The sequence below is a fragment of the Arachis hypogaea genome, chromosome 4 (genome assembly GCF_003086295.3).
Source record: "Arachis hypogaea cultivar Tifrunner chromosome 4, arahy.Tifrunner.gnm2.J5K5, whole genome shotgun sequence".
Taxonomy (NCBI): Eukaryota; Viridiplantae; Streptophyta; class Magnoliopsida; order Fabales; family Fabaceae; genus Arachis; species Arachis hypogaea.
The window spans coordinates 40,003,674-40,019,931 of NC_092039.1; the positions used below are offsets into that span (position 1 = coordinate 40,003,674).

The 16,258-nt window shown below is 39.6% G+C and overlaps 1 non-coding gene and 1 pseudogene across 1 annotated transcript; both read right to left on the reverse strand.

The window, feature by feature from the left end:
* The window catches only part of LOC112794836 (uncharacterized), a 93,559-nt pseudogene that overhangs the window by 70,556 nt on the left and 6,745 nt on the right, over positions 1-16,258 (reverse strand).
* On the reverse strand, positions 14,801-14,908 carry LOC112799197 (small nucleolar RNA R71). Its single transcript, XR_003200773.1, has one exon. It is a non-coding gene; the product is annotated as a small nucleolar RNA R71 (small nucleolar RNA).

The following is a 16,258-nucleotide window of genomic DNA, read 5'->3' on the forward strand; positions in this document are numbered from 1 at the left end:
GTGAATCCCTCTATGAAGCTTGGGAAAGATATAAGCAGTTGACCAAAAGATGTCCATCCGACATGTTTTCAGAATGGACCATATTAGATATATTCTATTATGGTCTCTCTGAATTTTCGAAAATGTCATTGGATCATTCTGCAGGTGGATCTATTCACCTGAAGAAAACGCCTGAAGAGGCTCAAGAACTCATTGACATGGTTGCAAACAACCAGTTCATGTACACCTCTGAGAGGAATTCCGTGAATAATGGAGTACCTCAGAAGAAAGGAGTTCTTGAAATTGATACTCTGAATGCCATATTGGCTCAGAACAAAATGTTGACTCAACAGGTCAACATAATCTCTCAAAATCTGAATGGGTTGCAACATGCATCCAACAGTAATAGAGAGGCAGCTTCTGAAGAAGCTTATGATCCTGAGAACCCTGCCATGGCAGAGGTTAATTACTTGGGTGAACCTTATGGAAACACCTATAACTCATCATGGAGAAATCATCCAAATTTCTCATGGAAGGATCAACAAAAACCTCAACAAGGTTTTAACAATGGTGGACGCAACAGGCTGAACAATAGTAAGCCATATCCATCATCTTCTCAGCAACAGACAGAGAATTCTGAACAAAACAATTCTAATTTAGCCAATATAGTCTCTGATCTGTCAAAGGCCACTTTCAGTTTCATGAATGAAACCAGATCTTCCATCAGAAATCTGGAGGCACAAGTAGGCCAGCTGAGTAAGAAAGTTATTGAAACTCCTCCCAGTACTCTCCCAAGCAATACAGAAGAGAATCCAAAAGGAGAGTGCAAGGCCATTGATTTAATCAAAGTGGCCGAATGCACAAGGGAGGAGGAGGACGAAAATCCTAGTGAGGAAGACCTCCTGGGACGTTCCTCAAGCAAGAAGGAGTTTCCTATTAAGGACCCTGAGGAATCTGAGGCTCACCTAGAGACCATAGAGATTCCATTAAATCTCCTTCTGCCATTCATGAGCTCTGAAGAATATTCATGAAGATGTGACTGGAGAGCAAGTTGCTCAATACTTAGGAGCTATCATGAAGCTGAATGCCAAGTTGTTTGGTAATGAGACTTGGGAAAGTGAACCTCCCTTGCTCATTAGTGAACTAGATACTTGGATTCAGAGAACTCTACCTCAAAAGAAGCAAGATCCTGGCAAGTTCTTAATACCTTGCACCATTGGCACCATGAGCTTTGAAAAAGCTCTATGTGATCTGGGGTCAGGAATAAATCTTATGCCACTCTCTGCAATGGAGAAGCTGGGGATCATTGAGGTACAACCTGCCTTGTTCTCATTACAATTGGCAGACAAGTCAGTGAGACAAGCCTATGGAATGGTAGAGGACGTGCTAGTAAAGGTTGAAGGCCTTTACATCCCTGCCGATTTCATAATCCTAGACACTAGGAAGGAAGATGATGAATGCATCATCCTAGGAAGACCTTTCCTAGCCACAGCAGAAGCTGTGATAGATGTCAACAGAGGAGAGTTAGTCCTTCAATTGAATGGGGAATACCTTGTGTTTAAGGCACATGGCCATCCCTCTGTGACAAAAGAGAGTAAGCATGAAGAACTTCTCTCAGTTCAAGGTCAAGAAGAGCCCACACAGTCAAACTCTAAGTTTGGTGTTGTGAGGCCACAACCAAACTCTAAGTTTGGTGTTCAAACCCCATATCCAAACTCTAAGTTTGGTGTTGGGACTATACACTAACATTGACCTGATCACCTTGTGGCTCCATGAGAGCCACTGTCAAGCTACTGACATTAAAGAAGCGCTTGTTGGGAGGCAACCCAATTTTATTTATCTAATTTTATTTTATTTTGTTTTATTGTTATTTTTGTGTTTTATTAGGTACATGATCATGAGGAGTCACGAAAAAAATCAAAAAAATAAAAAACAGAGTCAAAAACAGAAGAAAAAAATTTTCACCCTGGAGGAAGCGCAGACTGGCGTTCAACGCCAGAACAGAGCACCATTCTGGCGCTGAACGCCCAAAACAAGCAACAACCTGGCGTTAAACGCCAGGATGGTGCACACAGAGGACAACCTGGCGCTGAACGCCAGGAACAAGCATGAAACTGGCGTTCAACGCCAGAAACATGCATTACATGGGCGTTTAACGCCCAGAACAAGCATCAATGGGCGTTTGAACGCCAGAATGATGCATGAAGGCATTTTACATGCCTACATGGTGAAGGAATGGTATTTGTTTTCACCTCAGGATCTGTGGACCCCACAGGATCCCCACTACAGGATCTGTGGACCCCACAGGATCCCCACTACAGGATCTGTGGACCCCACAGGATCCCCACCAAACATATTCCCACCTTACCTTTTAATCCTAATCACACTCTCCTAATCCAACTTCACTCTTCCCCACATCACACTTCCCAAAAACCTTCACCAATCACCTCAATTCCTCTTCCCAATCACCCCATTCACCATTCACATCAACCTCCTCTTCCCCATAAACCCCACCTACCCTCATAAAATTCAAAATCAATTTCCCACCCTTTCCCACCCAAAATGGCCGAACTCCCACCCTCCCTCTCCCTATAAATACCTCTCCTTTCTTCTTCAATTTTCACACAACACAAACCCCTTCTTCACCAATATAGCCGAACCACTTCTCTCCCTCTCTTCCAAATTCTCTTCTTCTTCTTCTACTCTTCTTTTCTTTTATTGCTCGAGGACGAGCAAATTTTAAGTTTGGTGTGGTAAAAAAGCCTAAGCTTTTTATTTTTTCATTCACCATCAATGGAACCTAAGACCGGAGTATCCTCAAGAAAAGGAAAAGGGAAGGCAAAAGCTTCCACTTCTGAGTCATGGGAGAAGGAGAGATTCATCTCCAAAAGCCATCAAGACCACTTCTATGATGTTGTGGCAAAGAAGAAGGTGATCCCCGAGGTCCCCTTCAAGCTCAAAAAGAATGAGTATCCGGAAATCCGACATGAGATCCAAAGAAGAGGGTGGGAAGTCATAACCAACCCCATGCAACAAGTTGGAATATTGATGGTTCAAGAGTTCTATGCTAATGCATGGATCACTAGGAACCATGATCAAAGTATGAACCCGAATCCAAAAAACTATCTCACAATGGTTCGGGGGAAATACTTAGATTTTAGTCCGAAAAATGTGAGGTTGGCGTTTCACCTACCCATGATGCAAGGTGATGAACGCCCCTACACAAGAAGGGTCAACTTCAATCAAAGGTTGGACCAAGTCCTAATGGACATATGTGTGGAAGGCGCCCAATGGAGAATAGATTCCAAAGGCAAGCCAGTCCAACTAAGAAGACTGGACCTCAAGCCTGTAGCTAGAGGATGGTTGGAGTTCATCCAAAGATCCATCATCCCTACAAGCAACCGATCTGAAGTTACTGTGGATCGGGCCATCATGATTCACAGCATCATGATTGGAGAGGAAGTGGAAGTTCATGAGGTCATCTCCAATGAACTCTACAAAATAGCTGACAAGCCTTCATACATGGCACGGCTAGCCTTCCCCCACCTTATATGTCATCTATGTTACTCAGCCGGAGTTATCATAGATGGAGATGTCTCCATTGAAGAAGACAAGCCCATCACCAAGAAAAGGATGGAGCAAACAAGGGAAGTTCCTCACGGCCCTCAAGGAGAACATGAGGAAGTTCATCATCAACAAATGCCTCAAGGAATGCACTTTCCTCCCAACAACTATTGGGAGCAACTCAGTACCTCTTTAGAAGATTTGAGCCATAATGTTGAACAATTAAGGGTGGAACATCATGAACACGCTCTCACTCTCCAAGAAATAAGAGAAGATCAAAGAGCAATGAGGGAGGAGCAACAAAGGCAAGGAAGGGACATAGAAGAGTTGAAGAACATCATTGGTCCTTCAAGAAGAAGACGCCACTAGAGGTGGATTCATTCCTTGTTCTTTATTTCTTTCTATTTTCGGTTTTTGTATTATGTTTATCTATGCTTTTGTGTCTTTATTTCATGATCATTAGTATGTAACCATGCCTTAAAGCTATGAATAAAATCCATTAATCCTTCACCTCTCTTAAAAGAAAAATGTTTTAATTCAAAAGAACAAGAAGTACATGATTTTCGAAAATTATTATTGAATTTAATTTAATTATATTGATGTGGTGACAAGGCTTTATGTTTTCTGAATGAATGCTTGAACAGTGCATATGTCTTTGGATCTTGTTGTTTATGAATGTTAAAATTGTTGGCTCTTGAAAGAATGATGAACAAAGAGAAATGTTATTGATGATCTGAAAAATCATGAAATTGATTCTTGAAGCAAGAAAAAGTAGTGAAAAAAAAAGAGAAGAAGGAGCAATAGAAAAAGCCCAGAGCCCTTAAAACCAAAAGGCAAGGGTAAAAAGGATCCAAGGCTTTGAGCATCAATGGATAGGAGGGCCCAAGGAATTAAAATCCAGGCCTAAGCGGCTAAACCAAGCTGTCCCTAACCATGTGCTTGTGTCATGAAGGTCCAAGTGAAAAGCTTGAGACTGAATGGTTAAAGTCGTGATCCAAGGCAAAAGAGTGTGCTTAAGAGCTCTGGACACCACTAATTGGGGACTTTAGCAAAGCTAAGTCACAATCTGAAAAGGTTCACCCAGTTATGTGTCTGTGGCATTTGTGTATCCGGTGGTAATACTGGAAAACAAAGTGCTTAGGGCCACGGCCAAGACTCATAAGTAAGCTGTGTTCAAGAATCAACATGCTCAACTAGGAAAGTCAATAACACTATCCGAAATTCTAAGTTCCTAGAGAAGCCAATCATTCTAAACTTCAAAGGAAAAAGTGAGATGCCAAAACTGTTCAGAAGCAAAAAGCTACAAGTCCCGCTCATTTAATTATAATTAATATTCATTGATATTTCTGAATTTAGAGTATATTCTCTTCTTTTTATCCTATTTGATTTTTCAGTTGCTTGGGGACAAGCAACAATTTAAGTTTGGTGTTGTGATGAGCGGATAATTTATACGCTTTTTGGCATTGTTTTTAGGTAGTTTTTAGCAAGTTCAAGCTACTTTTAGGGATGTTTTCATTAGTTTTTATGTTAAATTCACATTTCTGGACTTTACTATGAGTTTGTGTGTTTTTCTGTGATTTCAGGTAGACTGAAATTGAGGGATTTGAGCAAAACTCTGAAAAAGGCTGACAAAAGGACTGCTGATGCTGTTGGATTCTGACCTCCCTGCACTCGAAATGGATTTTCTGGAGCTACAGAACTCTAAATGGTGCGCTCTCAACGGCGTTGGAAAGTAGACATCCAGGGCTTTCCAGCAATATATAATAGTTCATACTTTATTCGAAGAATGACGACGTAACTTGGCGTTGAACGCCAAGTACATGCTGCTTTCTGGAGTTAAACGCCAGAAAAACGTCATTATCCGGAGTTGAACGCCCAAAACACGTCATAACTCAAAGTTCAACTCCAAGAGAAGCCTCAGCTCGTGGATTGATCAAGCTCAACCCAAGCATACACCAAGTGGGCCCCGGAAGTGGATTTATACATCAATTACTTACTCATGTAAACCCTAGGAGCTAGTTTATTATAAATAGAACATTTAACTATTGTATTAGTCATCTTTTGACCGTGGGAATCTTTTGACCACTTTAAGTCTTTTATCATTCGGTCACTTGATCATGGAGAGGGCTGGCCATTCGGCCATGCCTGAACCTCTTTTGCTTATGTATTTTTCAACAGTGGAGTTTCTGCACACCATAGATTAAGGGTGTGGAGCTCTGCTGTACCTCAAGTATTAATGAAGTTCTATTTTCTTTTATTCAAATTCTCTCTTATTCTTATTCCAAGATATTCATTCGCACCCAAGAACATGATGAAGGTGATGAGTAAATAACCCTCATTATCATTCTCACTTATGAACGCGCGTGATTGACAACCACTTCCGTTCTACATGCAACAAGGCTTGAATGTGTATCTCTTAGATTCCCCAACAGAATCTTCGTGGTATAAGCTAGATAGATGGTGGCATTTATGAGGATCCGGAAAGTCTCACCTTGTCTGTGGTATTCCGAGTAGGATCCTGGGAATCCGGAAAGTCTAACCTTGTCTGTGGTATTCCGAGTAGGATTCCGGTAATGAATGACTGTGACGTGCTTCAAACTTGCAACCTGCTGGGCGTTAGTGACAGACGCAAAAGAATCAAGGGATTCTATTCCAGTAGGAGCGGGAACCAACCGGTGATTAGCCGTACTGTGACAGAGTGCGTGAGCATTAGTTTTCACTGCGAGGATGGGATGTAGCCATCAACCATGGGTGATGCCTCCAGACGATTAGCCGTGCGACTGACAACCGCATAGGATCATTTTCTCGAGAGGATGAAAGTAGCCACAGCTGATGGTGAACCCCTATACAAAGCTTGCCATGGAAAGGAGTAAGAAGGATTGAGTAGAAGCAGTGGGAAGGCAGGCGTCCTTGAGCCATACAGCATCTCCACATACTTAACTGAAATTCCTATGCACGAATCTACATAAGTATTTCTATCCTTTTTATTATTCCTTTTTATTTATTATTTATTCCAATAATCACAATTACCCTTTAATCTCCCTAACTGAGATCTGCAAGGTGACCATAGCTTGCTTCATACCAACAATCTCTGTGGATTCGACCCTTACTCACGTAAGGTTTATTACTTGGACGACCCAGTACACTTGCTGGTTAGTTGAACGGAGTTGTGAAAATAAACAGTGCCCTAAGAGTATAAATCCATATAAGTATAAAGAACAAGTGATCACAATTTCGTCCACCAATATCAATACCCTTTTATGCACCTATCCTATTTCCTTTAATGATCTTTTCACATGTTGTCATGACCATGTGTTTATTTCATTCATCTTTACCGTGCACTGTTTATTACTCACTCCATCTCCTTTCTTGCTTTAATTCTTTGGATTTAATTTACTTTCTCTTCCCTTTTTCAGAATGGCCACCAAGAAAGGCAAAGAGAAAGCTACCCCTAAACCCACAGCAAGGAAAGGTACGAAGAGAGCATTAGTGGTAGAGCCTTCTTCAACTGCAGTTAAGCCCTCAACAAAAAGAATTAAAAGGATTATCAAGGTTGATGAAAAAGAGAGAGCCTTCCCAGCCAAGGACACTGCACGATTCCCAAATCGCTACTGTGAGCAAATGTTTCCTATTCTGGCAGCTCGAAATTACAACAATGAACACCTTCTTATCCTTCCGCCTCGTATCGCTGAATTTGTTGAGCCACAAATTGCACAAAGACATTGGGGATTTTTATAGAGACAGCCACGACAGGTTAATCTTTCTTGGGTTGTTGAGTTCTACTCCAACTTCCACCTGCCGACTCTGTAGTCTGTCTATTTACGCCAGAAGCAAATCCCCATTACAGAAGAGGCCATCTAGCAAGCCTTAGATCTCCCACCTGCTCCAGAAGGGTTGGACGCTTTTCAGAAAGCCGCAACCAAGCGATAGGCATACACTTTTGACTGGAACGCTATTCTCAGAGTTATTGCTCGCCCTGGCAGTAAATGGATCTTCAGATACCATCGTTCCCGTCCTAAGGGAATCTCGGCTTCCGCACTTACCTTAGAGACTCACGTATGGGCACAAATTATGTCCCATTACATCTTCCCGAGTACTCATAAGTCCTCCTTCACCGCAGACATGGCCGTTCTACTATGGTGCATCCTCACAGACCAGCCTCTCAATTTACTGCGACATATCCAGAATGCTATGGAACATGTGCAGATCGCGGGCAACCTACCTTTTCCCGCATTGGTATCTGATCTTATCTCAGCAGCTGGAGTATCCTATAGAGCTGGAGACACCAAAGCCATTCTTCCACGGGATGATCAGTATGTCCCTAACGGGAGATATCTCAGGCCACAACTTGCTACTACCAGCCAGTCCATAGAGGATGCCACACCTCCTCCACCATCTACTAGTCAACTGCTGCATCAGATACTAAAGCGGTTGGACCAACATGAAAAGAAAGCAAAGCTCCGAGAGTGCCGCAATCAACGCCGATTCAAACACCTCAGGGAGCTTCTTATAGGAGATTGCAAAGACTCAGACACCCCGGACTCCACTTCCTTCACCAGCACAGGGAGCCATGACGGCCCCGACTGTGGAGACACTGCCACTAGCCAACCCTTGTTCCTGACAGATGGCACCGAGGACGGTGCAAAGCCTTAAGTGTGGGAAGGTCGGTCAGTACCTGACTTCTGGAGGTAATTTCTCTTCCCTAGCACCAATAAATTAGGATATTTTAGTTAGATTTTCTTTCTTTTATAGAATAGAATAAATTGCATAGTAATAGGTTAGTTGCATGCATGTTCTACTTGATTGAAAAGACAATAAGTTTCTTTTGAAAAGCTATCTTTGGAACATAATTTCACTAATTTTAATCAAAACTCCTATGTTGAAATTGCTTGAAGTTGTATTTGGAACATGATTTTTGAGCTAATAAACACACAACCTGTAAAAATTTGAGCCTTTATGCATGGTTACATTATTTAACTATAATTATTTTATTCTTGTGTGTTTACTTCTCTATGATTGTAATATATATTTTGTTTCATCCTATATGTCCAATATTTATTATGTTTATATGCTTGCATGTGATTGAGGCCATTATTTGTTTAAACTCACTTATCCAAATTAAGCCTACCCTTTTTAATTACCTTTGTTAACCACTTTGAGCCTTTAAATCCCATTTGTTCTATATTTTACCACATTACTAACCTTAAGCGGAAAAACAATTGTATATCCCAAATTGAATCTTTGGTTAGCTTAAGATAGAATTGTGTATGCTAGTTAAGTGTGGGAATTTGTGGGAACAAAAGTTATTAAGGGAATGTGTCATGATAATACAATGGAAATTTGGATACCTACTTATGTGAAACTATAAGAATTAAAAATCTATGTGCATTCATAAGCTATGTTTATTTTTATGTCTATAAAAAAAATATCCATAAATAAATAAGGGGACAAAATCACCCCAAAGCAGAATTAAAAATTCAAAGATCAATGCACATATGATAAAATTGATACATGAGTATGGAATGTAAAAGGGAATTCTGGGTAGCTAGGTATAAATTCTAAAGTTATATAAAATATATAGGTTGGGTTAAAGCTGGGTTAATTAAAGATTCAATTTATAAGCTCATTTAACCATATATATATCCCTATCCTTACCTTGGCCCCATTACAACCTTAAAAAGACCTCATGATGTTTGCATTGGCATATTAACTGTTGTTGATTGGTTAGGAGAAAAACAAAAGTTAGAGAGCATAATTAGAGAAGGATAGAGTGATTACCCTATACACTAGAGAGATTAGAGCGTACATACATCATCAGTGAGGGTTCTATGCTTGAATTTCCATGTTCCCTGCTTTCATGAGCTATCTTCTTGCACTTTTATCTGTCTTACTGTATAATGATAGAATTAGTGGAATTTGATTTGTAATTGTTTTGAAGAGCTTATTTACTTTGATCAAGTGGGCAAGAATCATATAGTTGCATTCATATATATAGATTGCATTGCATTGCATGAGTTTCTACATGTTCATACTTATTTATCTTATCTCCTTCAATTAAGCATGAGGACATGCTAATGTTTAAGTGTGGGGAGGTTGATAAACCACTATTTTATGGTTTATATTGTGTTTAATTGTGTGGTTTTATCATGATCCTTACCCACTTATTCATTAATTTAGCATGCATTTATATCTCCTTCCTGAAATTATTACATGATTAAAAACTGCTTCCTAGAGACTTTTTAATTATGTGTTTTAGTTCTCCTTTATCCCATTCGATGCCGTGATCTGTGTGTTAAGTGTTTCAGGCTCTATAGGGCATGGATGAGTTGGAGATTGGAAAGGAAGCTAGCAAAAATGGAAGGAACACAAGAAATCGAGGAAATAACCAGCGAGAAGTGACACGGCCGCATGGCTCACGCGTTCGCGCGAAAGAGGAGAAATCGCAGTGGCGCGGCCGCATGGCTCACGCGACCGCGCAGAATGGAAAAGCACGAGTGACACGGAGGTGTGGACGACGCGAACGCGTGGCAGGAAAAAACGCGAATGACGCGTCCGCATAGATGACGCGATCGCGTGACGTGCGCGATCTGCATAATCTACAGATTCTGCTAGGGGTGATTTTGGGCCCTATTTTGACCCAGTTCTCGGGCCAGAACAGCAGACTAGAGCCAGAGAACATGCAGAAACTAAAGACAACATTCATTCTACACAGTTTTAGTTTTAGATCTAGTTTTTACTCCTCCTCTAGGTTTTTCTCTCTACACATTGATAGTTTTTAGGATTTGATCTTTCTACCACTTTTTGCATTGGGATACTGAGAAGAGTTATTACCTCATCAAGACTTCGTCATTCTAGTTCGTTTTCTTTACTTGGCTTTGCTCTTCCATGTCCTTTGCTTTGTTAATTTTACCATTGGAATATTATTAGGATTTATTTAATACAAGGATTACTTTTATTTTTATTTGATTATTTTGATTTTTATTTACAATGTCTTTCTTTAATTCCTTTTCATATGTTATGAATTTTACATTCACAATGAGCGAGTAGTTCCCTAACTTGATGGGGAGTTGATTGAAAGGAACCCTTGAGTTGGAAAGCTTAAAGGAAAGATTATAATTGGGTTTATTGTTGGCTTGTCCTCTATTCACTAATACCAATCCTTTTTATTAAGTGGATTGCAACTTGTGAACGGACATAGCATTCTAATTTGTTTGACTTTCCCTTACCTAGTAAGAGATAACTAAATAGGATAACCTTTAATTATCAATTAATCTAGAGAGTAATCCAACAATAGCGGGACTTCCAACTAATCAACTCCCAGTCAAGGCTTTTATTTATATTATTTAAATTCTCCAATTTTATTTCCTATTTACTCAACTCAAACCTTTTTGAAAACATATGATTAATAAAATAGCACACTTTTCTGCAACTCGTTGGGAGACAACCTGGGATTCATACTCCCAGTATTTAAAATTTAAATTTCTGTGACACCTTTCTAAATTGACAAGTGGACTTCTGGTGAGTTAAGAACTATACTTGGAACGTATATATTTTAATAATTTTTAATTCACCAATTTCCGCCGCATCAGCCAGCATCAGCTAAGAAGTCACCAAGGAGGCCAAGAAGGTTGAGAGTTCCCATAAAATTGGTAAATATTGTAGCAGATTTAGCTGATGGAAGATTCAAAGTTCCAACCAAGAATGTGACCAAATTTATAGATATTCCCATAACACATTCGTTCAGCTAGTTCAGTTCCTGCATAGTGAAAAAATATGCAAATTTAGAGAGTGTGTAAGAGAGAAGTGAATTTTTGAGAGCACCATACAAAAGTTTCATATTGCGAGACTGATCAACAACCCTGATGAGCGGATAATTTGTACCATTTTTGGCATTGTTTTTAGTATGTTTTTGGTAGTTTTAGTTGAGTTCTTAGTATATTTTTATTAGTTTTTAGTTAAAATTCACTTTTCTGGACTTTACTATGAGTTTGTGTGTTTTTCTGTGATTTCAGGTATTTTCTGGCTGAAATTGAGGGACCTGAGCAAAAATCTGATTCAGAGACTGAAAAGGACTGCAGATGCTGTTGGATTCTGACCTCCCTGCACTCCAAGTGGGCCCGGAAGTGGATTTTTATGTCATTTACTCATCTCTGTACACCCTAGGCTACTAGTTCTCTATAAGTAGGACCTTTTGCTATTGTATTTTTCATCTTTGGACATCTAGTTCTTAGATCAGATCTTGGTTCTTCTGGTTCCCTCTCTGGGGCCGAAGCCAATGATCACATTTGTTCTTATGTATTTTCAACGGTGGAGTTTCTACACACCATAGATTAAGGTGTGGAGCTCTGCTGTACCTCGAGTATTAATGCAATTACTATTGTTCTTCTATTCAATTCCGCTTGTTCTTTGTCCAAGATATCACTTGTTCTTCAACTTGATGAATGTGATGATCCGTGACACTCATCATCATTCTCACCTATGAACGTGTGACTGACAACCACCTCCGTTCTACCTTAGATTGGGTGAATATCTCTTGGGTTCTTTAACCGGAATCTTCGTGGTATAAGCTAGAACTGATGGCGGCATTCAAGAGAATCTGGAAGGTCTAAACCTTGTCTGTGGTATTCTGAGTAGGATTCAATGATTGAATGACTGTGACGTGCTTCAAACTCCTAGCAGGCGGGGCGTTAGTGACAGACGCAAAAGAATCAATGGATTCTATTCCGGCCTGACCGAGAACCGATAGCTTATTACCCATGCTGTGACAGAGCATAGGCGACGTTTTCACTGAGAGGATGGGAGGTAGCCACTGACAACGGTAAAACCCTACACAAGCTTGCCATGGAAAGGAGTAAGAAGGATTGGATGAAGACAGTAGGAAAGCAGAGAGACGGAAGGGAAGGCATCTTCATACGCTTATCTGAAGCTCTCACCAATGATATACATAAGTATCTCTATCTTTATCTTTATGTTTTATTCATCATCTATACCCATTTGAGTCTGCCTGACTGAGATTTACAAGGTGACCATAGCTTGCTTCATAACAACAATCTCTGTGGGATCGACCCTTACTCGCGTAAGGTTTATTACTTGGACGACCCAGTGCACTTGCTGGTTAGTTGTGCGAAGTTGTAGTGATCACAATTTCTTGCACCATGTTTTTGGCGCCGTTGTCGGGGATTGTTTGTGTATGGACAACTGACGGTTCATCTTGTTGCTTAGATTAGGTATTTTTCTTCAGAGTTCTTAAGAATGAATTCTAGTGTTTCAAGGTGATGTTCTTATCATCACCAAAGCTGATTGATTCTCATCAATTTAGCTCTTGAATGCAATGTCCTGCTGAAGCTTGGCCGGCCATGTCTAATTTCTTTAGACTAAAGCTTTAGACTAACATTGCATGATTCCTGGAATTCTCATTAAGAATTTTGATACCTTTATTTTCTTTTTCCACTTAATTTTCGAAAAAGCACAAAAAAAATTACAAAATCAAAAAAACCAAAAATATTTCTTGAGTCTAGAGTCTCATCTTAAGTTTTAGTGTCAATTGCATGTTTCTGTTCTTCTTGCATTTTTCGAATTCATGCATGTGTCTTCATTAATCTTCAAGTTGTTCTTGATGATTTCCTTACTCTGATCTTTAAATTCTCTTGACTTGAGTGTTTTGTTGTTTTTCATATGCATTCTCATGTTGTTAAGTGTCAGTAGTATACAAACTGCTAAGTTTGGTGTCTTGCATGCATTGTTATTTGATTTTAGTTGCATTTTGGTTATTTCTTATTATTAAAAATCCAAAAATATTTTTAATTTGTGTCTTTTCAAGTCAATAATACAGAGGATTGAAGATTCAGAACATACAGCAGAGGAATTACACAGAAAAAGCTGGGCGTTCAAAACGCTCAGTGAAGAAGGACAGACTGGCGTTTAAACGCCAGCCAGGGTGCCTGGTTGGGCGTTTAACGCCCAAAAAGGTAGTGCATTGGGCGTTAAACGCCAGAATGTGCACCATTCTGGGCATTTAACGCCAGGATGGCACAAGAGGGAAGATTTTGTTTTCAAATCAATTTTTTTTCAAGTTTTCAAAGTTTTTCAAAATCAAATCTTTTTCAAATCAAATCTTTTCAATCAAACCTTTTTCAAAATTAATTTCTTTCCTTTTTCAAAGATACTTGCTAACAATTAATGATTTGATTGAACAATTCAAGTATGTTGCCTTTTCTGTTGAGAAAGGTTTAATGTTTGAATCATATCTTTTCTTGTTAGGCAAGTCATTAATTTTTAAAATCAAATCTTTTTAAAATTGTTTTCAAATCATATCTTTTCAATCATATCTTTTTAAAACCATAACTTTTCAATCAAATCTTTTTAATCACATCTTTTTCAAAATAATTTTCAATCATGTCTTTTTAAAATTCTAATTTCAAAAATCTTTTTCAAAAAATCACTTGATTTCTTTCCCACTTTTAATTTTCGAAAATTATCAATCAATTTTTCAAAATGTTTTTAAAATCTTTTTAATTAATTTTCGAAAAAAATTTCTTCCTCTCTTCTCACATCCTTCTGTTTATGGAGTACCACTCCTTCTCAATGCACAATTCGAACTCCATCTAATTAAGTTCGAATTCTTCTCCTTCTTCTTTCTATTTTTCTTTTCCTCTGACACCTCAAGGAATCTCTATACTGTGACATAGAGGATTCCACATTTTCTTGTTCTCTTCTTTTTCATATGAGCAGGAACAAAGACAAAGGCATTCTTGTTGAAGCTGACCCTGAACCTGAAAGGACCTTGAAGCGAAAGCTAAGAGAAGCTAAGGAACAACTCTCTGTAGAGGACCTAACAGAATTCTTCAAAGAAGAAGAACCCATGGCAGCCGAAAACAACAACAATACAAGGAAGGTGCTGGGTGACTTTATTGCACCTACTCCCGACTTCTATGGGAGAAGCATCTCTATCCCTGCCATTGGAGCAAACAACTTTGAGCTTAAGCCTCAATCAGTTTCTCTAATGCAACAGAATTGCAAGTTCCATGGACTTCCATTGGAAGATCCTCATCAGTTCTTAGCTGAATTCTTGCAAATCTGTGACACTGTTAAGACTAATGGGGTTGACCCTGAGGTCTACAGACTTATGCTATTCCCTTTTGTTGTAAGAGACAGAGCTAGGACATGGTTGGACTCACAACCTAAAGAAAGCCTGGACTCATGGGAAAAGCTAGTCAATGCCTTCTTGGCAAAGTTCTTTCCACCTCAAAAATTGAGTAAGCTTAGAGTGGAAGTCCAAACCTTCAGACAGAAGGATGGAGAATCCCTCTATGAAGCTTGGGAAAGATACAAACAATTGATCAGAAAATGTCCTTCTGACATGCTTTCTGAATGGAGCATCATAGGTATTTTCTATGATGGTCTCTCTGAACTATCCAAGATGGCTTTGGATAGCTCTGCTGGAGGATCTCTTCATCTGAAGAAGACGCCTACAGAGGCTCAAGAGCTAATTGAAATGGTTGCAAATAACCAATTCATGTACACTTCTGAAAGGAATCCTGTGAACAATGGGACTAATCAGAAGAAAGGAGTTCTTGAGATTGACACTCTGAATGCCATATTGGCTCAGAATAAGATATTGACTCAACAAGTCAATTTGATTTCTCAAAGTCTGTCTGGAATGCAAAATGCACCAAGCAGTACTAAGGATGCTTCATCTGAAGAAGAAGCTTATGATCTTGAGAACCCTTCAATGGAAGAGGTGAATTACCTAGGAGAACCCTATGGAAACACCTATAATTCTTCATGGAGAAATCACCCAAATTTCTCATGAAAGAATCAAGAGAGACCTCAACAAGGTTTCAACAATAATGGTGGAAGAAACAGGTTTAGCAATGGCAAGCCTTTTCCATTATCTTTTCAGCAACAGACAGAGAATTCTAAGCAGAACCCCTCTGACTTAGTAACCATGGTCTCTGATCTAATCAAAACCACTCAAAGTTTCATGACTGAAACAGGATCTTCCATTAGGAATTTGGAGGCACAAGTGGGACAGCTAAGCAAGAAAATTACTGAACTCCCTCCAAGTACTCTTCCAAGCAATACAGAAGAAAATCCAAAAGGAGAGTGCAAGGCCATCAACATGGCCGAATTTGGAGAGGAAGGAGAGGAAGTGAACGCCACTGAGGAAGACCTCAATGGGCATGCACTGACCTCCAATGAGTTCCCTAATGAGGAACCATGGGAATCTGAGGCTCAAAATGAAACCATAGAGATTCCATTGGACTTACTTCTGCCATTCATGAGCTCTGATGAGTATTCTTCCTCTGAAGAGGATGAGTATGTCACTGAAGAGCAAGTTGCTAAATACCTTGGAGCAATCATGAAGCTAAATGACAAGTTATTTGGAAATGAGACTTGGGAGAATGAACCTCCTTTGCTCACCAAAGAATTGGATGACTTGTCTAGGCAGAAATTACCTCAAAAGAGACAAGATCCTGGGAAGTTTTCCATACCTTGTACCATAGGCACCATGACCTTCAAGAAGGCTCTGTGTGACTTAGGGTCAAGTGTAAACCTCATGCCTCTCTCTGTAATGGAGAAGCTAGGGATCTATGAGGTGCAAGCTGCAAGAATCTCACTAGAGATGGCAGACAATTCAAGAAAACAAGCTTATGGACTTGTAGAGGATGTTTTGGTGAAGATTGAAGGCCATTACATCCCTACTGATTTCATA